Source organism: Haplochromis burtoni, unplaced genomic scaffold (assembly GCF_018398535.1).
Source record: "Haplochromis burtoni strain Fernald_Lab_line unplaced genomic scaffold, NCSU_Asbu1 Contig_168, whole genome shotgun sequence".
Lineage (NCBI taxonomy): Eukaryota > Metazoa > Chordata > Actinopteri > Cichliformes > Cichlidae > Haplochromis > Haplochromis burtoni.
In genome coordinates, this window is record NW_024582529.1 from 366,522 (window position 1) to 391,585 (window position 25,064).

Consider the following 25,064-nt stretch of genomic DNA (forward strand, 5'->3'; position numbering starts at 1 on the left):
CCAGCCACATCACAGCAACTTAATGCATTTAGGTGTGTAGATATGGTCAAGATGGCCTACTGAAGTTTAAGTTATCTTGAGCATCACAATGGGGATAAAAAGGATATTTATGTGATTTTTTTTTTTGTGGCATGGTTGTTAGTGCCAGACAGCGTGGTGTGAATATTTCAGAAACTGCTGATCTACTGGGATTTTTCCCACACAACCATCTCTAGGGTTTGCAGCGAATGGTCCAAAAATGATAAAATATCTGGAAAGTGGCGGTTCTCTGAGAGAATGCCAGAGGTCAAGGGAGACCGTTTCAAGCAACTCAAATAATCACTCGATACAAGCAAAACATCTGAGAGAGCCCAACACCTTGAAGTGAAAGAGCGGAAGCAGGAGAAGACTACACTAGGTCCACTTCTGTCAGCTAAGAACTGGAAACAGAGGCCACAATTTGCAAGGACTCATCAGATGTGAATAGAGAGTCTGAGTTTTTTGGCTGTAATACTTCAATGTTCAGCTCAGAATTTGGCATAAACAACACGAACTCGTGGATCTTTCTATCAGGGGTTCAGGCTGCTGCTGGTGGTGTAATGGTGTGGGGGAAATTTTCTTGGTGCACACTGAACCCCTAAGTATCAGCTGAGCATTGTTTAAACGCCATAGCCTACCTGAGTATAGCTGCTGACCATGTCCATTCATTTAAGATCACAGTGTACCCGTGTTTTAATGGCTGCTTCCAGCAGGATAACGCGACATGACAAGAAGCTCAAATCATCTCCAAATGGTTGCTTGAACATGACACGGTACTCAAATGGCCCCCAGATCTCAAGCCAAAAAAACCTTTTGGGATGTACTTGAAAAGGAGATTTGCATCACACATGTGCAGCCATGTGTGTTAATACGGAACAAAATCTCTGAAGGCAAAAAGGGTCCAACCTGGTGCTAGGAAGGTGTAATTAAAGTGTCTGGTAAATGTGATTGGATGCAAATGATGAAAGCAAGTGAGCAAAACTGTGGAAGAATAATGTTCTGCACAAAGCTGCAAACACTTTGTAGACTGTGTAAATTAATAAACATATGCATAGAGTTTAAACTCAAAAGTCAATTTCTTGAGAGAAATAGAAATTCAGTAAAATAATATCAAAAAGCAACAACCAGCAAAAAAAGATAAAATTAAGACCAATAAAATAAGTAAAAACCTCATTTAAAAAATGAGGAAAAACCTAAAACCATCAGAAATGAAATCAAATGTAGATTAAGTGTGAGCCTGATGTACATAAGTTATTCCAGCAAGAAACGTGCCTGAAAGCTTGACTGATTCAGTCGTACTCATGTAGCAGTGAGAGGGTCAAGTCTCCTTTTTGTATAAAAAGCAGTTGTAATGATTTATAAGAGCCTTTAACAAAGTCTCTTATGTGTTACATGATGTTTATCATCCAGTAATCAATGTTATCAAATCTGATATGTGACATCCTAAGAAACAGAAGAATAATCACATTTTATCATCATTTTAGCTTTTAAACCTTATTGGAATTTTGCAGTTGTATTAGGTATTTTTACGGCCTAAACCCATAACATTAACAAATCGTAATAGTTTGTAAGATAAATATCTAAATGTGAGCCTTATGAATGAGCTTCCACATAGCCATGAAATCGCAGCGTTGAACCGGCTGCAGCACTGACAGGACTCTGCTTATTTACTGCCCGCTGACCTGCTGGGTCACTTATTTAATCAGTTATTTTCCGCTAACGTGCCCCTGTGCAAGTTACAAAACTGACCCGCCTGCTGCATGCTACTGAAATTTCAACTCTCCATGGATGCTGCAGGGTTAAGAGCATGCTGCCTGCAGCGTTTGCACGAGCACTACCTATTTATTGCAGAGCAATATAAGCCTGGGCTTGAGGCAGAGTTGCTGTGGAGATTTGCATATTATATTTCACCCTTGTTGTTGGAGTCAGCAGTGAGTGATGGAGGCAAAAAACCCCGAGCTGCACAGGCCGGGCCAAGAACAGGGAACAAGCCTCTGCTAATTTCCTGGCAAAAAATTCGTAATTAACACGTTTGATGTAGAGGCTGCAGTTGTCAAGGTAACTGATGACACCGCATTATCACTTGGCGCTTCTGCACCCTCCATCCTCCCTCTTTCCTCCCATTCATCAAGCAGCCATTGAACAGCTCTTAGCAGGGAGGAATGGGGAGGGTAACCCCAGCTAAACTCATATCAAGCACGTATTTATTCACAGAAGCAAGTTCAGGCACCTTTATTAGTCTGGTATTAATCTCGTAAAGTCAATTACCATAATAGATGATTATGAATTACAATGGGGAGTGCAGGGCCAGGTAAACTATGAATAATAATTGCACATCACAGGGCTGCACAATTTATTTTCTTTAAAAGGCTCACTTCACTCACATTATAAAAACCTGTGCTCTCACTTACCTCTAACCTCCACATTCAAAGCGTGCAGACAGCCATGGGTATTCTGAGAGTAGAATTACTTTAAATACTTGGTGTTGGTGCTTTTCATACGGACTATTTCTTATAGTTGCAGTGAAAACTCGTTTAATGTGAAGGGCAGTCCTTTAAAAATATGATGATGTTTTATAAGTGTATTATTCCACCGTATTTTACAGACGTAAGTGCTTGATAGTATTTACATTTTATGCACATTTGTATTCAGGTAGATCTAATTAACTTAATTTTAGGCTATTTGCACACTCATTGCACATTGCTTTGAAGCTGATGGTTGGTCTCTAGTCGACATTGCTCTCAATGAGAAGTGGGCGGCTCCTGAAATCAACTTTGCTTACCTTCAACATGAATGATGATGCAACTACCAATGACAATGCAAAAATACCACTGACTGAATAATGAGTTGGTAGTAAATATGTTAGAGGGAAGCCTAACCATCTAGTGCATGGAAAGTTGTAGTGATGTGCTATGAGTGAATCACTTCCTGGAAGCAATAACCACTGTGACATAAGGTGGGAGGGAGTTCTTAAAGTGACTACAGTTGGAATGAAGAATACCTGTAATTAGGGATGGGAATTTAGCGATTATTAATATCACTTAGCGATTTGATTCCTTATCAATTCTCTTACTGATTCTCATTGTATCTGCTTTGAGTCGCCATCATCAGCAAGCAGCATATCAGAGATATTACATTCCTGCAAATTAATTCCATGTTTTTGCATGTTAGAGGTATTTCCTCTCTTTGTTGCGATGAGTGTTGGGGTCGTTACTCAAGGAAACTGATGTATTATAATTACACAAACATACGTTCCTATAAGTAATACAGTACATTACTTAAGTAATTCCAGGAGACAGTAACTCGTTACATTACTTATTACATTACTTTCACGTTTTTTTGTAAAGTGACCTGAAACAAATTGTCTTGTAATTACTATTTAACAATATAAACTTATAGACTACACTCCCACATGACACACAAATCCCCATCCTAGAGGAGACACATATGATCTTTCTCCTAGCATTTAGGTTTGAACACAAAGTCGACAGCACAGAGCACAGATAGAAAACCAGCACAGAGACTTTGAGGCGATCGTCACGGTGATTCTACAATAGAAACATGAACAGGTAGAAACGGAAGCTGCAGCCTGACTGCTCATCGCTGCTTTTGTTACCTGTTGAAGTTCAGGGTCTGACTGCTGGGTTGTGGTCAGCATTCACTCAGCTTTAATATCACTTGGCTCGTGGCTAGCTTAGCATTAGCATGCTGTCTGTGCAGATGCTTGCAAAGAGCTGAAGTTGTGTTAGCATCATAGAGCCGTTGTTTTTGTTCTGGATCCAGTTTGCACTTTACCATTGTGCTTTTATCCTGTTGCACAATAAAAATAAAAGTAATGTCCATATCCAGACTGCGCCACTATTTTCTTCCTCCAGCACATGAACTAAAATCAGCCAATTGCAACCACAAGTGGAATCAATCAGCAGGCAGACTAACAATTCAAAGGAATTGGATTACTGGCAGCTGGTTCTTTACAAGAACCTATTCCTGTCCCTACCTGTGATTGACATATAACCTGCAACCAAATATACTAAAGGCAACGAGAGACCTCAGTTTTAAAGTGTGCTACAGTTACCAGGTAACTTTCCAACTTGCAGTACTTTAGATATAACATAATGTCATATGGCAGTGTGAGGCATTCTTCACTCTCATTGGTAGTCGCTTCAGTCACTCAGCTGGAAGTTGAGAAAAGCTTATCTCGAGTTCCCAGCTTCCCAATGCCAGCAGTTAATTACGTCCTGGAATGTCATTCGCTTTCTGTGGTCTCTGGTCACTGCCTTTCTTGTGTGAATACATAAAACATTAAATGAATATTCATGCTCTGTTTTCATACAGGTGAGTTGTGATATGCCTGCAGTGCTATGCTCTACAAACGTACATATGCTATGACCGTTATAGTTAATGTTAAATGTTAGAAGGGCTGAAAGTTCATCAGTGCTTTGAAACCTCATTTCAACCAGTCACACCATTAGAAGTCAGCGCATTAATATGCTGCTACAATGGTCCGTGCTTTAGTTAATGTGCTTTTAGTAGGAACTCATAAGATTCACTGATTATTTCCCCTAACTTAGAAATGTAATTGTGCGCAAGCCCCTCATTCTCCAATCGATCACTTGACCGTTGGCACAGCAGACCAAGCAACTAAAAAGCAGTAAATTCTATTAGCCCTGTTAGCACTTAGGAGCTAACGGTTAATAATTAAGGCTTGTGCAAGCAATGATTAGACCTGTGTACATAAATACGTTTAGTCAGATTAAAAACACAAGACATCCATGCTTCGGGTAAGGATGTTAATGGTTTACAGTGTTTGTATTAATAAGAACTCTATATTTTAATGTGTTGCTACACTGTTGGTTATTGCATTATTACCTACAGTTGCTGTAAGTCTTAGTAGATTTACACGTGTTCCATTCTAACTTAGAATAAATTAAACCTGTGCTACCATGTGAGTCAGATATTAACAAGCCTATGACACAAAGTCATGTTTCCAGTAAAGCCTTTAAGTTAAGCTACATCAATGGTTACATGAACTGTAAACAGCAGCGGGTGGTGGAATTTTCAGCCAAAGAGAAAAGAGTATAAGAACTCAGAACATTAATATGTTGCTACATTAACGACCAGCGCATTCATATTTACAGTAAGTAGTCACAGGTGCGCGTGTTCCAGGAACTTACCGACGATTTCGAACAGGACACAGCCAATCAGATGTAGGCATCCGCTACAGGATTGGTCGATCATTTGCAGTACTTTAGAAAGGCGAACGTGGGCTAGTGCCATATTGTCCAATCAATGAGTTGGGCGCAGAGAGCAGCGGACCTCTGTGAGAGCAGTTTTTGTCAGAGAGGCAGAGACGCCGAAGCAGCATCAGCGCCGGGCGTACGTGGAGCCGTGGAGCATCACTGGGGAGAGCGCACACATCCACCACAAAGAGCAGGCTGAAATAACGCGACGACACTTGAACGATTATTTTATAAACGCGTCCTCTTACTGATTTTTATTTTTATTATCTTTGTGTTGGTTTTATTTTCATTCTTATACTGGAGGAGGCGAAAAAAAGACCGAGCAAAGCTTCACTGCGGCTAATCAATTTCCTTTTTCCAGACCTGGGAATTACAATGAAACATGTAGGTGACACATTTCCATTCACTATCCGCGAATCACAATAGGGATCCCAGCGGAGGCGACAAAGAAGGAAGCAGGTAAAAAATCTATTTCATTCTGAGCACTGCTGCTTTGAGAGGCATGAAAATTGTGAACCGGAGTGGCATGCGATGCTTTTAATCATGCGTAACTTCAAAGCTGTAGTCACATTTTGGGTTTGCGAGTGTCGGAGTTTACATTAAGGCATCTTTAACCCACAATTTGTTTTTGTTTTTTTTATTGTTGTAAAATACGATTGAAATTAACTTAAAAGGCATCAGCAGTGCCACATTTTCCCTACTAGGGCGCATGTGTGGCATTGCAATCTTTGCGCTTCATTGGAGAGCCTGTGTTTATTTACTGATGGGGACAAAACTGCATTTTACTTCAATTTACACGTTGCTGTGCACACTGTTGTTTTTTCCTCTCTCTTCAAAGGGGAAAATGGTGACGGGTGCCGCATCTATAGGATCAGCATCCTCCTCTCCGTGGAGCCCCTGCGTAAAAGAAAAATCAGGTATTTGCCCTCTTTATTGTGTCGGTACTGCAGTGTGGTAGACAGGCGAACAGGTTTTTATCATGAGGCTCGTCTGCAGCCATACATGCATACAATGCAGGAACGCCTCAGCATAATGCAACAAAACCCTCCCATTTTATGTCTTACTGTGATGCCCTGAATGCAGCTGCAGCATCAGCCATACATGGAGACACTAGCTGCATAAAAAGAGAGATGATTGTGTGCTTTTTGTCTGCATCTGCGACCACATTATAAGGGGGGAAAGAGGGCTCGAACACACACGCACACGCATGACTGGATAAAATATTGCAGAAATCCTGCAAACTAACTGCCCTTCTCTGCGCTGCACAGGTGTTGAGTAGCATTCACCTAACTTAGTGTGTGCCTGTGTGAATTTGCGATGGGTATGCATGTGTGTAGGTGTCTGTGTAGGTGCATGTTTGTGGATGATATCACCTTGCATATATATGGTTGCAGGGCCATGTGTGTGGTTGAGGATGTGTTTTAACCAGGATTTTTTAGAGCTGCACACCTACACCTGCCTCACCGGGTTACTGAAACCGAGGGTACATTAGAGAAGAGCTTCCCCTACCTCCATTATTTACGCACTTAGATTTGGCCTGTTGGGCCACATAAAAATAGTGGTGTGATACTTCACCAGCAGCAGAGTGACTAATTGAAACTTCAAATTAAATCCAGCCTGAAAACACTTTACATATATAAAACAGAAAGAAAAAGGCTTCTGGCAGTGCACCCTGCATTTCTAACCTCTTTGTTCTGTCATTACAGTATAATTGTAAACAATGACACATCTGCATATCAAATGCCACTATTTTTGGAATCATTAATTATCATTTAGGGCCATCTTGTTATGAGGCCACCATGCTATAATGCTACCATCCACTCTGACTTACCGTCCAAGTCAAAGGTGTGGCCTGAGGGCCTGAACTGGCCTAGAAAACGTGTCCAATGTGGCTAACTTAATGGATTAACAAAGTGTGAAACTTGCTGTGAAGTCGGTAATTGCTTCAGGTTTTCATTAAAATGCACAGCTGTCCATCAAGCGATGATGATGCTAGCTTTATTACACAGGAGTGAACATGTATGAGAAGTTAAAAGTATGTGGATCTTGAAGAAAGAATATGCTTTAGTTATACAAATTCTACATGTAAAAATGTTGTGTTTTTTCCGCTGTGATCTCTGAGGTGTAATGTGCGAATGAACGAGTTTCAAATCTTCAACCAAGCCAAACAGCTACAAGATTACAGTAAAAAAAAATTAATTTGGATGAAAAAATAAAGGAAAAACAGGGCAGAGGCACAAGACTGAGTACATAATGGCTTAAAACAGTGAAGGAACTACTCATCCCATAATGCCAATCCCAGATTCCACAGCAACCAATTTCCAACCTGATCAAAGTGAATACTTCTATATATATTTAGCTTGTATTGTATGAATGTGTAATAAAGCATTGCCTTAGTTATGGTACAGTTACTGCTCACAGTTTCTGAAGTTCTTTCACTAAGCAACCTGACATTTGCAGGTTTATACATTTCCATGGTAACTGCAACCTCCACCAACCGGAGACGTCGCTGTTTCAGTTTAGGATTGCAGGCAGAGTAGTTTTTTTTTTTCTTGCACTGGATTGCTAATAAAATGTGTTTTTGCTAAAACGAGGTTGAGTCTGAAGGTTGTTTCTGCAGAAGCAAATAATGTTGCTCATAGTAAGTCTACTTTGGATTGTTGCCACGTTGTGGCTCATAATCAAAATCCCCATAATCAAAAATGGGATTTTTTTTGCTCAATGTTAACGTCTATACAGTAGAAAAAATACAAAACAACCAATCATATGCATCCATAGTCTGCTAATGAGGCACAAACTAGCATTTGTTCATGGGATTTAAAGTCAGTCATTGTCTCTGCAACAGAGGCTCCACTTATCTTGGGTGGCACCTTAAATATTATAGTACCGAATATAAACTGGAAAAGTGCAGCTGAGGGTTGGTATATAAGTTTTCACCCAGTGTCACTGAAATCCACTTAATAAGACACTTTTAAAAATGAATAAAGAAATAAAAATGTAGTTTTACTGGAGCAGTTATCGTAGCTACAACCAATCACTAACGCTAACAAGGCGATATTCATGAGATCGTAGCAGCAATATAATGAAATCTAGACACTTTCAGCAATGAGGGGTGAAATACCTGCTTCATTTTTTCTTAGACTTATTGTCATATTGAGGTGATAGCGTGTGGTGTAAAAGATTTCCTGTATCTGTCCATTTGGCAGCAGCATGGAATCAGTCTGTTGGATAAACTGTCCCGCTGCTTGTCCAGTAAGTGGTACAGAGGGATGAAAGTAGGAGAACATGCCTCAGTGTCTCGCTGGGGAAAAGAGAAGCGGTAGATCAACAGATTAATGGGTACAGGTCTGCCGTAGTAAACGGAGAGCTGAGTGTACTGGTTGATTTACTGGTTTGTGCTAACCTCACCTTCGACCACACACTGTGGGTAGTGACTGAAAGAATGAATTCATGGATACGAGCAGCAGAAATCAGCTTTCTCTGAACGATGTCTGGGCTCTGTGTTAGAGATAGCACGAGGGGCTCAGAGTACAGTCGCTACTCCTCTGCATCAAAAGAAGCCAGCTGAGGTGGTTCAGCATCTGATTAAGATGCCTCTTGGACAGCTCCCGAGGTGTTTCTGTTCAGCTGGAAGGAGATCCTGGGAAGACCACACTGAAAGGATTATTCTTCTTGGAATAATAATATTTTTTATTATAGACCAGGTGATTGTTCTTTTGAGGGTGCCAAAATTTCTCATTAACAGAAAACACCCTTATCTTTAAATTCAGATGTTTCTAGCAACCTGTCTTGTTTCTGAGGTGTTTGAATATATTTTTCAGAAAACTATTGAATAGAAGTTGAATTATTAAACCAGGATAAGTGACGCATATATAGACTCGTTTCTGTTTCTGCTTCCTTGCAATCAGCTCTTTTACACCAACATGTTGTATTAACAGGGGGTAAAAACCCCACGAGAGCTCACTGTGTACACCCACAGTGGCCTCAGTGGAGCTGAATGCAGTGTAGCTACAGGACACGTCTGAGGAAGGGGCTGCTGATATAGATGTGAATAACCCCACAGCTTTCAAGCTGCATGTGTACCTATACACGCCTACCTGCCTCTGAGTGAAACCAACATGCTCCCGCCCACTCTCTGCGAGCTGTTGAAGGGCATTCTGGGAAAAGCAGGGAATCACAGATTGAAGTGGAAGCTGGGGAGAACGTGGGGATAGCAGCCTGATGACAAAATAGTTACACATCACAGAGGGATGATATAAGAGTTTGAGACTATCAGAGGGAGGGTGTTCGTAAAATGTGGTTTATTTTGGGCAGAGTTGCAGAGTTTAATGTCATAAAAGGCTCTAAGTTACTGTCCTTTGTCGCATGGCTGTTGACTTCAGCGTGCTAGTGCACGTTGGGTCCGGCAGCACATTCCAAGTGTGGTGGAGGAGGTGGATCGTCTGCAGCTTCGCCATTAATCACGGTTGTTTCATGAGTCAGCGGTGATTAATCTGGTTGATGGTGGTCATGCCTTCAGTGGCCCCCTCCTCAGAGGGGGATGGTTGACCTTGAGCCCAACCCCGGATGTTGGGGAATTTCACCGGCAGCTTGTGTGCAGTCTCAGGTGTTCACGTCATCACCGGAGACGTGGGCACAAATGACTGATGGTATTCTGAGCTTGCAGCAACCTTCAGGAAGGAACAAGTTCTGCAGTCTGCAGTGACTCGACCGGATCCAACACCTGTAGGTGTATTTTTAAAAGGATGATCTCAAGTTGAGCACACTCATACCAAAACATGTGCTATTTAAACCCAAAGATTTATTATACATTTTACAATTTTGACTTTTCTTATTAGATTTATTTGTATTTTCCCTTTAGTTTCAGTTCATTTTAAGAGGAGGTATGCTCATTTAGTTTAGGTTTTATTGTTTTATTTATAAGACAAAAGACTAAAACTTGAATGTTACACAATAACATTTTAGTTAGTCTAGATTATTTTTATTTCAGTTAGCTAAAATTAGTTTAAACTAGTGCTGTGGGGCTGCATGGCGTCAACGCTTTAGCGCGGTTAGCGCGTTAGCAGCCCCTCGCACTGGGCGATCCATGCTAAGTCGCTAACGGAGACTTGCTGCTTTAATGCGGTTATGGCGTTAACGTCATTTTAACGAGATTAACGCTGACAGCGCTAGTTTAAACACATATTTTTAGTTTTAAGTTGAGTGATATTTAACTGTATCATTCTTGGTTATTGCATATTTCATATAATACTCTTCATTAGTTTTATCTGAAAAAATAGTGCAAAGCAGACGTCTTAATTAACAGTGTGAACGCTGACATGTGTCTGTCCTGGTTGGGCTCAGTGCTGGCTGATCCCGTATCAGCTGGGACCGACAGTGGAGCAGACTCAGTGTCTGTGGAGGTTATTTGGAGTCATTCGCATCCCTTATGCAATGGCAAAGTAGAACAAAGCCTGTTATTCACACTTTGATGGATTTAAGTGACTTTCTGTTTTTTTTTTTCTAATATTTTTAGATGAGATGACTAATGGATGAAAGCTGCAGAGCTTCAGAGTGTGTGCACCTTATTTTCATCTGGCATATTGTCCTTGCATGAGTGGCTCAAGGTTTCTGTGAATTAGAGTAACCGCCTCCAACATAATAGATCGTGGTGAGATGCTAGTGGCTGGACTGTAAATCAGATTCAGTGAATCACTGACATTATCAATCTTCCACTAAATGAAATACCACATTTCCTCAAATAAAAACCTGTAGTCAGTTAAAAGCTGGGTCGCTGATAATGGCCAAAGGTGTGAGCGACTTTAACAGATTTCCCGAGCCCATTACAGGCTGGGAAATAAAACTATACCACCCAGCTGTTGTTGTTGGAGAGGGTATGCTTGAAAAGCAGAGCTGGTGCACTCTGGTGGTTTGACAGTAATCGACGGGAATATGCAAAGCTTCAGTGGGCAGAGCGGAGTCTGACAAAATCACCTTACGCATTAAAGATAATGTCTGTGCTGCGATATCAGCTATACTAATGAGTAAAATGAGCACTCAGAGTGAAAGTTAGAAGACATCCAAGGTTATGCCCACAATCCTTTCCCAACATTTTGAGGCTGCCACAGTTATAATTGGCTAGTGTAGACATATCAGACACACGGTCAGGATGGAGTTATGAAAAAGTGTGACTTCATTATTATAAAGTGGAGATTTTAGGTCATATTATCCATTTCAATTTGACCGTGTGTGGTTCATCTAATATTCCCCTACATCAAAAGAACTGAGAAGGTCTCCATGATATTTACCGTCTAATACAGTTTGTGTTTTTGTGTGGGAGAATATGACTTTGTTCTAAATTAAGCAGTTGTTGTCAACAAAGAGACTTTCTTGCTAGATTTAATGAGGTTTCTGATGTCCTCTGTAATCGACGTGTAAATGCATTTCCCTGAAAAATGTCTCATTTTGCAGACAGTGACAGGAAACTGAAAAAAACATGGATACTAGGGCTGTTCGATATAACGATATATATCGGATGACGATATAAAAACGTCTATTGTTTCATTTTACGCTATCGTTTGTTTTGTGGTGTGCAATATTTTTTCACCGTTTTGATGGTCACTGTAGTGGCTATATTAATTTCTTAAAGTTCTCTCTTTCTCTTATATTTAATATAACCACACTACGGACGGACAAGCGCCTGTTTTTATGGGTTGTCGTTAGCAACAACGACGGTAAAACCATCGCATGTTCACTTGTTTATTTTTCACATAAACCTTTCACAATAAAGCTCAAGATCCTGTTGAGACTTTTCAAAATAAACGGAATCATGTGAAAAAGTATTATTGACGGATGAGAAGCAAAAAAAGAGTCGTCAGGTGCTAAAAAATAAACGTTAGAACAGGCCCCAGAACACGCCGTGTAATAAATACTCACAAAGAAAACGGCGGCCGTTACAACTTATGTCTAAAAATGTATCGTTTCATGCATCGGTTAAAACACTCGACTCCAGGTACACGACGCCCAGCTGGAAACACTTCACCTACCCAAGATTCACAGAATTTACAGAAAATATAAAAATTTTTGTGTTTTATATCGTTATCGGACGATAGATGTTTTATATCGGGATATGAGATTTTGGTCATATCACACAGCCCTAATGGATCCAATACTAAATAATTTTCTTAACTTATTAAGCTTTAACAGCCTCTCTTTGTTTTTTACAGGAGCTATGCCCACGATAATGAAGAGTTATTTAAAATATATTTGTTTATAGGCTTTGATGTCATTGTAGTTGCACTTCAGATCACTAGATTAAGTTTTGCAGTGATCTATGGATTACAAGCTGAAAGTACTCTGCAGAAAAAGCTTTTGTGTTTATGCACAATATTTAAAACATCAAATATCCATAAAATGTTTTTTAACTGATTTAAACAGCACTGTATATTCATTCTAATTTGCTGTTGATAAAATTATTACAGAGTGACCAGGGCATCTATATTTTGGTGTTAACATGATGTGAACATACTGTAATTCAAACATACCTTGTTTATAAAAAGTAACACATGACGATTGTCTTGTTTGTATAATTTGTGGTTGTCAAAAAAATTATTGAAAACCAAAATTAATAAATCATAGGTAAAGGAATCAGTGTGTGTATAATACAAGCAAAAGGAGCCGTTAAAAGATTCGGTGACACTGAAGAACTAGTCCATGCATTTATTACTCCTACAGTGGACTGTTGTAATTCATCATGTAAAAAACAAATTCCTAAAAACTCCTTGAAAACCCTTCAGTTAATCCAGAATATAAGGTCTTGAATCCCCATCTCATCTTACCTCTACTTTATCTCTTTTTGATACAATATGGGCATAATTGGCTCCAATAGCTAATTTCGCTCGGTTGCTTGGGGGTTAACCACAGTGCCTTCCACACGCAGAGAAACTCTCAAATTGTATCCATGTATTGACTTTCTCTGGTATCTTCCCACAACATCGGGTCTGAGACTCTTGGCAGAAGTGATTGTTGTTGCAGAGTGTCTGTTGACTTGTTTTGTCAGAGCTGCTTGCCAGTGTCACTGTTTGAGCTGCTCAAACTGAAATTATTTACCAAGAGGTTAGTCATCGCACTCAGGCCTCGAGTTGTGTACGACGGGCTAAATGAGAACTGAAAAAGCCAGTCGCTGCGCCGACACCTTTCAGTTGGCTGTGAGGGAGGTGCAGCTCCGTGCGGCCATTTTTTAAAAAAAAAAATATTCATTTCTTTTTTTCACCAAGTCCTATCCATCACCTTCAGCAGATGGGCGTGCGTGGCAAACATCCCACTGCTGCATGTACGTGACAGCAAAACATTATGTTTAATTTACGCCTTCTGAAACCGTCGCAGCAAAAACTGCACCTCTGTTCCCATGGCGCGGGAACGGAAGTCGTCGAGATCCAACTGACTAATTATGCTCGATAATCTTTTGAGGAAAATATTCAGAGCGGTTTCGCAGGTCTGCAGCTTTGGGAGTAACAAGCGGATAAATCTGAGAGATATCTGTGAGATGTCTCACTATTCTCCTCATTCACAGTGGCTGTCACTGTCTGCTTCACAGTTATGAGCAGAGCATATGGTGCAATAAACTGAGTGCATCATGTAAAAAAGAACTTTTGCATACAGCATCCCATAATAATAACTGTTATACTTTTATTATTGTTATTGTTATTATTATTATTATTATTATTATTATTATTATTATTAATAATAATAGTAACAACAGTTTAATATCCCTTATAATTATATTTAAATATTATAATTAATTATATATCCTTAAAATTAATATTATCAAGCAACATTCTTCTATTTTTTCCTATAAGGTGGCTTTAAAATCAAAAGGTACTTATAGATGAGCAACAACAGGTATGTCTTATGCCTCTGAAAGTTCTTATCGCTATCAGATATCATGATTTTATCATGTTGCCTAGCAACCACCTACCATTGGGCTAAAATGACCCATTTGCAGCCTTCAAGCACATATAACATCTTGTAAAACCATTGTAGCCAATTTCAGTTTTACAAAATAAAAACTTTAAAACTTGAATTGTGCATGATATAGTATGTGAGTGAAGCCTGTCACTGCTAGTGGCAACAATAAACCAGACCATGAGCGTGTCTTTGGCCAAGTACCTAGGTGTCTACAACACCGGTACCATAATAAAGCTATACCAAAATCTGAGGGAATCAGGATACATACCAGGCGTGGATAGGCTGTGGAGGTTGATAGAATAGAATAGTTCTTAAAAATGGAGAAACTGCCAAAAATCCAAAGGGAAGAGGAACACAGTAATAACAACTTGTACTACAGTGTTGCTAGCCTGGATGCTTGAGGAGACCTCGGGCCAAAGCAAAGACAAAGAGGGCTGAATAGATCATTTCAGCCTTGTACAGAAATGGTGTTATGCAAGCCCGTGGTAGATTGACTACCAGGGCAGCCATGCCCATCACACCAAACCAAATGGTGACTGTGTGTATGATGGTACAAATAGTCTTGGTACTCTATGTGGGTGTGTACTCAGTTCCTACTGGAAAAAGTAACTCTTAAGGACAGGAGGAGTCCAGAAAGGATCTGAAAGACAAGTCAAGTCGTGCTTGAGGAGGTTGATCCCTGAAAGCTAGAAGCTAAAAGGAAGGTGAAGCAAATATTCTAGGAAACTAATAAGAACATGTACGAACTGAAAAGCTGACATCAAGGTCCTGGAAGAAATAACTTATTACAAATACCTTACATCTAGCAACCACCTAACAAATATACAGATCAAACAATACTGGGCATACGCTAATCTAAATGAAACACATTGGAATGTAAAAATCAGAACAATAATAAAAATAAGATGATTTTTGAAATAGGATAAATTCCAATCAAAAATCTGAATGTAGTAAAATTAAGTGTGTCATTAAAGTAAAATAGCTCAATAAATTCAGTAAAGCAAAATAGAATAAATAAAAGTAAAAATGTCTAAAATGTTCTTCGTCAAAGAATAAACAATGAATCAGTTAATCAAGAAAACAACAGGAATATTATTTCCATCTACATCTCATTTGGTTTATTCAGCATTAACTACTCAAAAAGGCAGGATTTTATCTGCTGCATTGATTTTGTCTCTTGCAGGACCTTCGCTTGATAAGCATGCAATGCATTTTTCAAGGTTCTGTTGGAATTAATCCAAATACTGTGCAAAAAAAGAGAAAAGGGAAATGCTATATGGCTCTAAAGGCTTATCCAACAGGTGCTCTAACACCAGCTACGAATTTAAAACATGTGAAAAATAAATGTATACCTCAAGCAATTCAGCAAGTAAGACAGACCAACACGTATCAAGTCTTTATCAGCGTCTCAGGCCCTGATGAAAATCGTTTATCCTAGATGGAGTGCCTCAGAAACTCCCAAACACTGTGAGCTAGTCCCTTTATGTTAGGACGTGGCATTTTCATGGTGTGTGTCCCGAGGAACTGGGGCACGAAGATATACAGCGACTCTGTGAAAGTAGGCCAGATGGACCACAGTGAATGAACAGGATTTGTGTTCCTGTGCAGAACTTTAGAAATGAATGAATTTCACCAAATATCACTTAAAGTGAGACAAAGGAAATCATTTAGACTTTATGATTCATAGATCAGGTTTTCCTAATGCTAAAATGTATCTTTGTGGAGTGACTGACACATGTAGGCTTGATTGATTGTTCCACATATAGTTATCACAATAAGTCCATGTCCCCTTACCTAAATGGACTCAATGCATTTCCTGTTGTTTATGTTTTTTACTCCTCTTACATGCTGCGGCACAGAAAGAGAGAAACACTTCTCTTTGTAACAACGGTGAGGAGAATAAAATATTTAAAAGTTGGAAACACGTCCCTAGAGTCAGCGCTGACAGTGTTTTGCATGTAAATATGGAAACGCAAATGTCCATAAGACGGAGAGAAACACAGTAGTTCATCTCTCTGTGCCAGGTGTGCTAGTCATTATAGCAGCATAAGCCCACACACAGAGGCGACTTAATTATATATAAATGGCTTAATGATTGTAAGTATCTATTAGGCAGCTGATTGTTTAGCTGTAGGAACTGTCAGTCACAAGTTCCTGTTCAGAGCAGGGGTGGATTTAGTGATTAGCTTTTAATTCAATGCAGTTCTGTTGAAGTTTGTTGCTCAAGAACGTTAATTTGTATACAGCACGTATGAGAAATGCAATCAATATAGATTGCATTTTTCCTCTTAAAAAATATAGAATAATGAAAAGTAAAGTTCTGATACGCCCGATGAGACTTTTCCATTGCTAGTTTGTAAAGTGACGTTTAAATGTTTGGCTGCTCTTGTCTGAGGGGGAGTTGATCCGGTCATAGAGAAGTTTTAGGATACTTGAATGTATAACACGCCCACAACGAAGATGCATTTGGAAACTGAGTCATGATCATCACAGCCTTTGGTCGGGTGTTTCCGAACTCAAGGACTCTCTAAATGCAGCGCTTTAGTCACGGTAGTTTTGAAAAAGAATTGGATAACAGTGCAGCTGGGCTAACAGTCGCACTACAAAGGCTGAAGTTTCAGACAAAAAACAAAAGTGACAAAAGCAATTTTCACATCATACGTACAGGCATGTTTTCTTCTTGGAAATGAAGCTGTGAGCTGTAGTTTGTAATAAGCAATACATTTCCTGATTGTAATAGCGTGTGCTAATAGCGCTAATAGCGTGTTCTTTTACAGTTCAAAATGGTTCCTTCCTTCAGTTCATTCTCTAAAACTCTAAGTTTTAGCTCCTCCCCTTTAAACCAGCTGTCTTCTGATAGGATGCCCCTCATAAACAGCAGGTAGAGCTGTGTGTGGAGTGTTTGAAGCTGATTCCTGGAGTCAAATGCGAGAAGTTAAATAAAGTTTCATTAAAGCTATGTGCTGCCTGTAAAATGAAACTAAATCTCACAGTTATCGACCCGAGTGTGCTCTGTTTGTATTTTGCAGGTCTAAATATGCTTTGTTAAACTGTGTTGTAGTGGATCAGCCCACCAAACACCAGATTACTCAGCTCTGAAATAAATCATTATAACATTATGTTGTTTCATTGCGATGAGAGTTAATGGAAGCATGAGTCTCTCATAATACTCCCGACTCCGTGTTATCATCTGAAAACTAGGCTACATTAATGGATTTTATTTTTAAACCAGTTTTATTCCACTGCTGCATCACAAGGGCAGTGCACTGACCTTTATGGCCCGAGTTCACTGCAGCGACGGCTCTGCCAGCTTCGCCCCGGCCCACATTGCGATACTGAGCCATATTGCTCCTGTTTCTGCTGCATGCCCTCATGCACTGGAACTTTTCCCATCAGGCTTCAGAGAGACGGAAGTGTAGTGAATGGTGGGAGGAAAGGGAGAAGAAGGGGGGGGGGGAGGCAGAGGAGTTAAAGGGAGATGGTGTAAAAAAGGGAACGAGAATGATTTGAAACTAGTGAAGATGGATGGGAGAAGAGGAGGGAGGAGGAGGTGGAGGAAGAAGACAGTGAATGAGAAAAAGGAATCATGTATATATATTTATAAAAAAAACTCCTGAGAGATGACAGCCGACCGACATCGTTGATACGGACGCAAGTCAGCGGAACTGACTGAAACCGTTGCAGAAAACACACAAAAAAGACGATCCAGATAATAACAGGAACAAAAGTCGTTATTTTTCTTCTTCTTCTTCTTGTCCTCTTGTTTTTTTCTTTTTCTTGCTTTCTCTCTTTTCAATGCTGCAGTGCTATTCTGAGAGAGATGCTTCAGCCCACGCTCTGCCGGAGAGGGAGGGAGTGAATGGATGGAGGGATGAAGAGGAGAGATGGAGTGTGTGCACATGTGTGTGTTATGGGGAGGTGGAGCGGGGGTCTGCTGCACTAACTCGTTGCCTGTCAGGGAGCGTCTGTGTCTTTAAAGCTTGTGTGTTTCTGTAAAGGAGGAAGTCATGCAGGCATGAAGCAGCGGGACAGACATACAGGGACATATACACACATACTGTAAGCTGGAGGCAGCCATCAGTGCTTAAGTATTTGTGTGTGTTGATACATAACACAAAATGATATGCTTATAACTATCGCTGTCTCACAGTAGGTCATGAAATTCCCACAACTTTCAATCTATTGATTTCTGTTTCTGGATGCAAGTTTTCCATGTTTTCCGTGTTCTTGGATCTGATTTTTTTTATCTGATCGATCTCAGCGTGGTGGCTCAGCGGTTATCAGTGTTGCCTCACAGCAGGCGGGTCCTGCTTGCAAACCGTGGCTCGTTTTTGTAGAGTTTGTATGGCTTCTGTTCATGAGTCTATTTTCTTGCCTGGGTTTTTGCTAATTTTTTGCCACTGCAGGAAATCAGGGCAGGAATGGAACAGCCCTTGTAATTGGTTCTTGGAGCCTGTGTGCAGTGTGTGAGCCACCAGATGGATGCCCCAGTCCCCACTGACATGCTCGTTTAGCTCATCCTATAACATAAGTACCAAAATGAGGGAATTCAGTTGTTTCAAGATGGCTCTTGGATTGTTTGACTTTGGATGAAGTGATATTTTACAACAGCTTTGATTAAGACGTCTGTTCTAAGTTAGAACAACAACTGAGGGAACATTGGTTACATATCATAACCTCAGATTATGTTTATAGCTGATGGTTTCAGGCTGTAGGGATGCTATCTATCTAAATCTATTCTTCTGTCCTATTAATTTGTTCTTATTACTAGCTTCAAACTTGAGATTGGTTTAACTCAGCTCCCTGCTCCCTTTTTTGTTCAGGGCTGCTCAGGAGGTAAATGTTCTGCTACAGGGCTGGTCTCTGCAGTCAGAACACACAGAAAGCTGCAGGTATCTAAAACAGCTCACAGTATCCTTTGGCAAAGTGATGCTCATGACAGAGTTTGGGCCAAGTGGCTAATATCAGTGTTTAAAATGACAGCCAGTAGCAAATACTGTCAGGTTTGTTTTGTTTGGGTTGTTTTTTTGTTGCGGAGCAGATGAAGCATCAATATAAAGTGTGGTGCTTGCATGTCTTTGCTCTATTCTGCACATTTAGCCAGCACGAAATCGATGTGGCACCAAAGTTTAACATCAGCAGGTTAAATGTCATCTCATTTCCTGATTTTTGTCCAGAAAACATCCAACTGATATCTTACTGCAGCTCTGATATGATCACTTTCAACAATTGTCCATGTCTGAATGCATCCTGTAAAGATTCAAAAGGAAAATACAAATGCCTGGATTCATTTTTTAAAATAAATTTTGGCTGTTTGAGAATGACTTTGTTCTCCTGTGAGGGCTGGAGACCTCATATCTCCCTGTGACCGGGGATTAAGTGCTCCATATGTGCCTACTGAACTATAGGTTATCTGGTTCATGGTAAATGAAGCACAATATGGCCGAGAGTCGACAGACTGGCACCACGCCTCTGAATGTTTGCATCACTCAGGGAGGCATTACTCATACATTTAGGTTTTGTAACACAGGGTGCTTAAAATAACTGCATTTTGAAGTACATTTTCCTCAGGATTACAGCAGTTGGCATAAATTACTGTAGATAATGTTCATTGAAATTACTGAATTTCCCAGAGGAACCCACCTGAGGGATTAATAACGTTTCATCTAATCTATTGGAAAAGATTAGAGTAGAATATTAAAGATTCTGATAGATTATTATAGTACTTTACTAAAACTAAATTCTAAGTCGAAGGTAAAATTCACTACTTCATATTAATGTCAAACCAGTTACACTTGACGGTACTTTTCTCTTGTATCTATGAGTCTAATATCGATGTACAATAGTTTCCCATAATTCACTGCATGAAGGAAATAAAGGAGCTACTGAAGGGCGCTTAAAACAGCAAGATTAATTAAAAACATTGCCTTTGAGAATCAGAAATCATTCCCTGCTAGCACAATACAATAGGGATGGAGTCCCTCGTTAGAGAATCACATTCTATCTAATAACGTTTATATCGCAGCTTCAGTTTGTTTCAGATCTTAAAAGATAAAAATTTGGGGGATAATTTACCAAACTGGCATCCTGATAGGAATTTAAAGCTTAAGCTGCAGGTGATGTTCCTCCCTGCTTCCTGTCATATCACCCACTGCTGCTAAACAGTGCACTGCATCCACATAGAAACGGTTATATAAATTATACATACTGCATATTTTAGTGTGCAGGATGTAAATGGGACACAGCTGTACTACACCATCCACTATGTTAGTATTCTGGCGCGCACTCTTGGCAGGGAGGCAGCGCTGCAGGTATACAGGCAACAGGACAAATCCATACATGTGTGCACCACACACAGCAAGACGAATGGCCGAGATCAGCAGGAGGACAGGAAAAGCAGGGAGACCAGCAGGGGTCTATGCAGATGGACAGATTCGCACACAGAGGCAGGTAGAACAAGAGCAGCTCGGGCACATGCAGGAAGATAGGAAGACACGGTGGGCAGAGAGGTCGCCGCGTGGCTGGAAGATGGAACAAAGGTCCTAATTTTTTAATAGCGTGTGTGTTTGGCTGCTTGAATGCCGCTCTGATTTCCTGTTTGGAATCGTTTATCTGCCGTGTATTGTAGGAAATGTTTCATTAGGAGGTTTAAACAGGGCACACAGGACATTTTGGAGCCATTTCCTTATGTTGCATTATATTCCTGACCGCTCTTTCACTGCAAATTTGACCCTTAATCACAGATTAATGCACAATAACAAGCAGCATATCCTTTGATAAACACGCTCGCAATGAATTTAAAATCCCCTCACTTTGACTTCCCAGAGAAGAGCGCAGTGTTAATCCATGAAGTCTGGACATCTTTATTTGTGCGCACATTTTCATAGATTTTGATTTTTTATTATTGAATTAATACTCTTACTGCCTAGAAAGCCAGTGGAAGTCAAACTATTTGTCAGCGGAGGCTTCTTAATTACAACATCTGAGGAAGCGAGTCGGAAAAGCCCCCGGAGGGTCGAGGCACGCTGATGTGAAGCCAGGCTGTCAGGGCAGCAGAGCGCCCAGAACTTTCCAGCAGAGAGGACCGCGTTATTGAGGTTACTGTGACTCAAGAAATAGTTCCTGTCAGCTCTAACCCTAACCCTGGAACATTCTGTTCTCTTATACTCTTCTCTTCAACCTTTTATATTTAATAATTAATTCTGTTTTTCCTCTTCTTCTTTTTTCACTGTTGCTTGTTTTGCCTTTGGAGGTTTTGTTGGCTGTAGGTATTGTTGTTTCTCTGGGGACTGATTCTTGTCCTGCTGCTGATCTCATTTTTCTTTGCTCCAGAAAGAAGCAACAGTCAGATGTAGAAATAAAACAATGGAGGTATTTTCACAGAGTTTGAATTAAGAGAGTAACCTAAAAATGAGTTGGGTCAGGACTTTTGTGTTTAGTTATTTCCTGCAAACCTGTCTGAACCCTGTGGCATACCCTACTCTGGAACCCACGTGCTCCACAATTGTAACTACATGTCAGGTCCACGACACCCGAGCAGTCTGATCATGACGTTTATGTCACTCAGGCTTGCAGTGGTACAATCCTGGCTTGACTCCTTTTTTCTAACCACTTTATCTCAGATGTTGTGTTTTCAGTAGAAGAAACATTTTGTGACTCATCCAAGTCAGAATCAACTTTCTGGGATTTTCTTACCTGGATGATTGAGCATCAAAACGTGATCAAATGTCATGAGGTGATGGAAGGGTGTGAAGGAGGACAGTAATATAAATTGTATTTTCTAATTTTTTCCTTCCAGAGATGTGATCCAGTGTAATTCTTTTTCTCTTCCATGTTTAGGATTTCAGTGACTGAACTAAAATTCCCTCCATCCATCGTTTCTCCAAGCTGACCCAAAGTAAAAATTAAATCATGATGGTCTTAACAGCTGTAATCCATGAATGGCTATTACTAATGGAAACTGAATTATACACCTTAAACCTTAAACACACTTTGTTAAACTCACACGTGGAACTTAAATCTATCCTCTTCACACAACGTGACATCTCAATAAAAGGCAGGTTTGATTTCAGCCGAGTTCAGCTGAGGGTTTAACAGCCTGTTAGTGAAGTCTAAAACATATCTGCAGGTTATGGCATGAAGTGCAAATGCATCTATAAGTAGCATGTACATGATTTGTCCCACTTTTTTATTTGTTCTTTCTGGTCAGAGGGTGTGCTGCTATTATGGAATTTAATTATCTCCTTTCCATCTCATGAACAATGCTCCAGTGTATCCTCTGCTAAAGGAGGTAATAGAAGTGTGGAAGAACATTTCTTTAATGTTTGGAGAACTGATTATTCAGTTCTGCTTCTTGTTTTATTCTGAAATCTCGTTTTTTCTTACACTTCAGTGGGTTGGATTAGTGTCCTCAGTATTCATACCTGCAGATGTTCTCCTTTCTTTGCTCTTTTTTGTTACTCAAGCTTTGCAGCCAGCTTTCATGTTTCCTCGTGTGGAACCTTCTGAAGTGTTTACTGCACTTTTGCCTGTTTCTCTATTGGATTGTTCATCCTGCAAATTAATGTGGAGTCGGTCTTCCTCAAAAACTGTTCATTTGGATTTTTAACTGGCAGTCAGAACATCTGTCTTGTTCCTCAATGGAGACTTATTACAGGGAAGATCACAAAGTAGCCTATTACAAATATGGTCTCAGAGTCGGTTATCTAACTGTAAAAGGAAAATCATTAATGAAGCTTCTCCAGAAGGGAGGGAATCGATTCTACTACTTGACTCTACAAATTAAAAGTTGGCGTCCTGGTTAGTCAGCAGCTAACTATTGAAATAAAGATGTTTTAGTAGTTAGCAAGACCTCTTTTCTATTATACACCGATTTTTTTAACCGAATTTTAAGTGTTCACACTTTTGGACTAGTCAGCTAGATATTTTCCTCTCTCATTTAACCGTGCTGCACAGCAGTGTACGTTTTCATTGTGAGGCATGTAGTAGCATATGTCAGGCGAAGTGCCAGGATTTTGATTTTGGAGGTGCCAGAGTAATTTGGGCTTCTAATTACAGAAGTTAAGGTTTGTATTCTAAGCTGCATTATAAACAAGAGTTCGCCACAGCAAATAGTTATTAACATGCTGGAATTGTTCCTGGTGTGACCCCAGAGTGATTTTTCTTTATTACAGATGGATACACGCACGTGTATAAATTAAGAAAACAATACCTGATCTGTCATTATTTTTTCTGTGGATTATGAAGACTAATATTTGCTGTCCATTCACGTAAACACTGACATCCAAAATATATTTAGATCCTTTCTTAGTGGAATAACTGTAGATAGCAGCACACCGGGTTATAAATGAATGAACTGATTAGAATAAAAGCTGCCTTTGCTTTCAAGGAGAAAATAAAACTGGATGAAATTTTCTATTTTAACTCTTGTTTTGTTTGTTCTATCAGTTTTTTTTAAATATTTTGCTCCCTTCCTGTAATAGAAAATGTTGCATCATTAAGTGACTTCATCCTTCTTCTAACCCCTGAGTTGCATCCAGTGCAGCCAGACACTGACCCAGTGAAGAAAAACCCTTAATACTGTTTCTTTCTTCTTCTTCTTCTTTTTTTGAAAGTAAAACACATTTAGGCTTTAGTTGATTTAAATACTTTAAACACTTTGATAACTTAAAATAAAACCTTAGAAAATACTTCTCAGGGACAATTTGGCCATTAAGCTCCTCATCCACAGCCCCGTAGAGACATTTAATTCTCCATCTTCATTTCTGCTCTCTGCTCCTGCTCTGACAGTTATATGAAGTAGGACAATATAATGATCCTCGATTCCCAGATCAGAGATTTGTTGCATGTACATATGAAGAATAGCTGATGCATTGAATAACCTAAATAATATCTGTTTGTTTGTTGCTTTCCATTAGTTTGTCACTGCATTATAATGCCATGTTTTTTATGAAACTTGCATGTTTTTTTTTAAACAAGATGACTGTAGACTTTATGTGATGTCACAGGAAATAAATGTCAGTCAGAGCAGATTTAAGTGTAAACTACAAGCATTAATTAAGAGCAAGAAAATGAGGGTGCGTTCGATTTTTTTTTCCTGAGAGCGCTCTTATGCATGCCTCCCACTCCCAACACTGGAGGCCTCATTTTGCAAACAGAACACACACACACAAACACACAGACACACATCTGTGGTCTGTCTTTCCTCTGTCCTTCTGTCAAATGAGTCCGTATGGCATCTGTCATGTCGTCTGCTCTCTTTTTTATCAAAGTCACATCACAGCTGCTCCTATCTCCTCTGTCAGCTGATGTTTTTTGTGTATGTTTGTGTGCTGTAGCTCCTTCAGCTGAGCACAGTTTCAGTGTCAAGAAGCTGTACTCAATGCAAGAGTAGTATAGGAAATTACCACCAGCCTCCTGGCTTGTTTCGCAGTTGCCCTAATAACGGATTTCCTGCCTAAATTCAATCTCAACTTAAATTCTAGGGTTTTGTTTCTTGACACAGGAAGTAACAAAGCCAGTCTCAAAATCTCCTTGTGAACAGAAGAAAAAGGTGTGCAGCATTAACCCCTCCATCGTGTAAACATTTCAGACCGGGAGTGGTCATTTTAAATGAGCTGTGGCCTTGTTTTGACAATATAGAATAGAATAGAATAGAATAGAATAGAATAGAATAGAATAGAATAGAATGCCTTCATTGTCACTATACAGTTGTTCAGTGAGATACAGAGCATCTCCAACAGTTCTGCAGCACTATATACATATGAGCAGTATTAACAGAAACAAAATATATGAAATGTAAAAATATACAATCTGATGTAAAAAAGTAAATATGTAAATAAATAGTGTGATGTATATACA

At 39.8% G+C, this 25,064-nt stretch overlaps 1 protein-coding gene across 2 annotated transcripts in view; it reads left to right on the forward strand.

Annotated features, from left to right (window-relative positions):
• The first annotated feature begins 5,253 nt into the window (after window positions 1-5,253).
• The window catches only part of shisa7b (shisa family member 7), a 50,389-nt gene continuing 30,578 nt past the window's right edge, over window positions 5,254-25,064 (forward strand). The window contains exons 1-2 of one of the 2 annotated variants that reach the window (XM_005933739.3): window positions 5,254-5,717; window positions 6,097-6,175. The gene's annotated coding sequence lies outside the window, so the exon portion shown is untranslated. The remainder of the gene's footprint in view (window positions 5,718-6,096; window positions 6,176-25,064) is intronic. The other variant, XM_005933740.3, reaches the window with a different exon arrangement.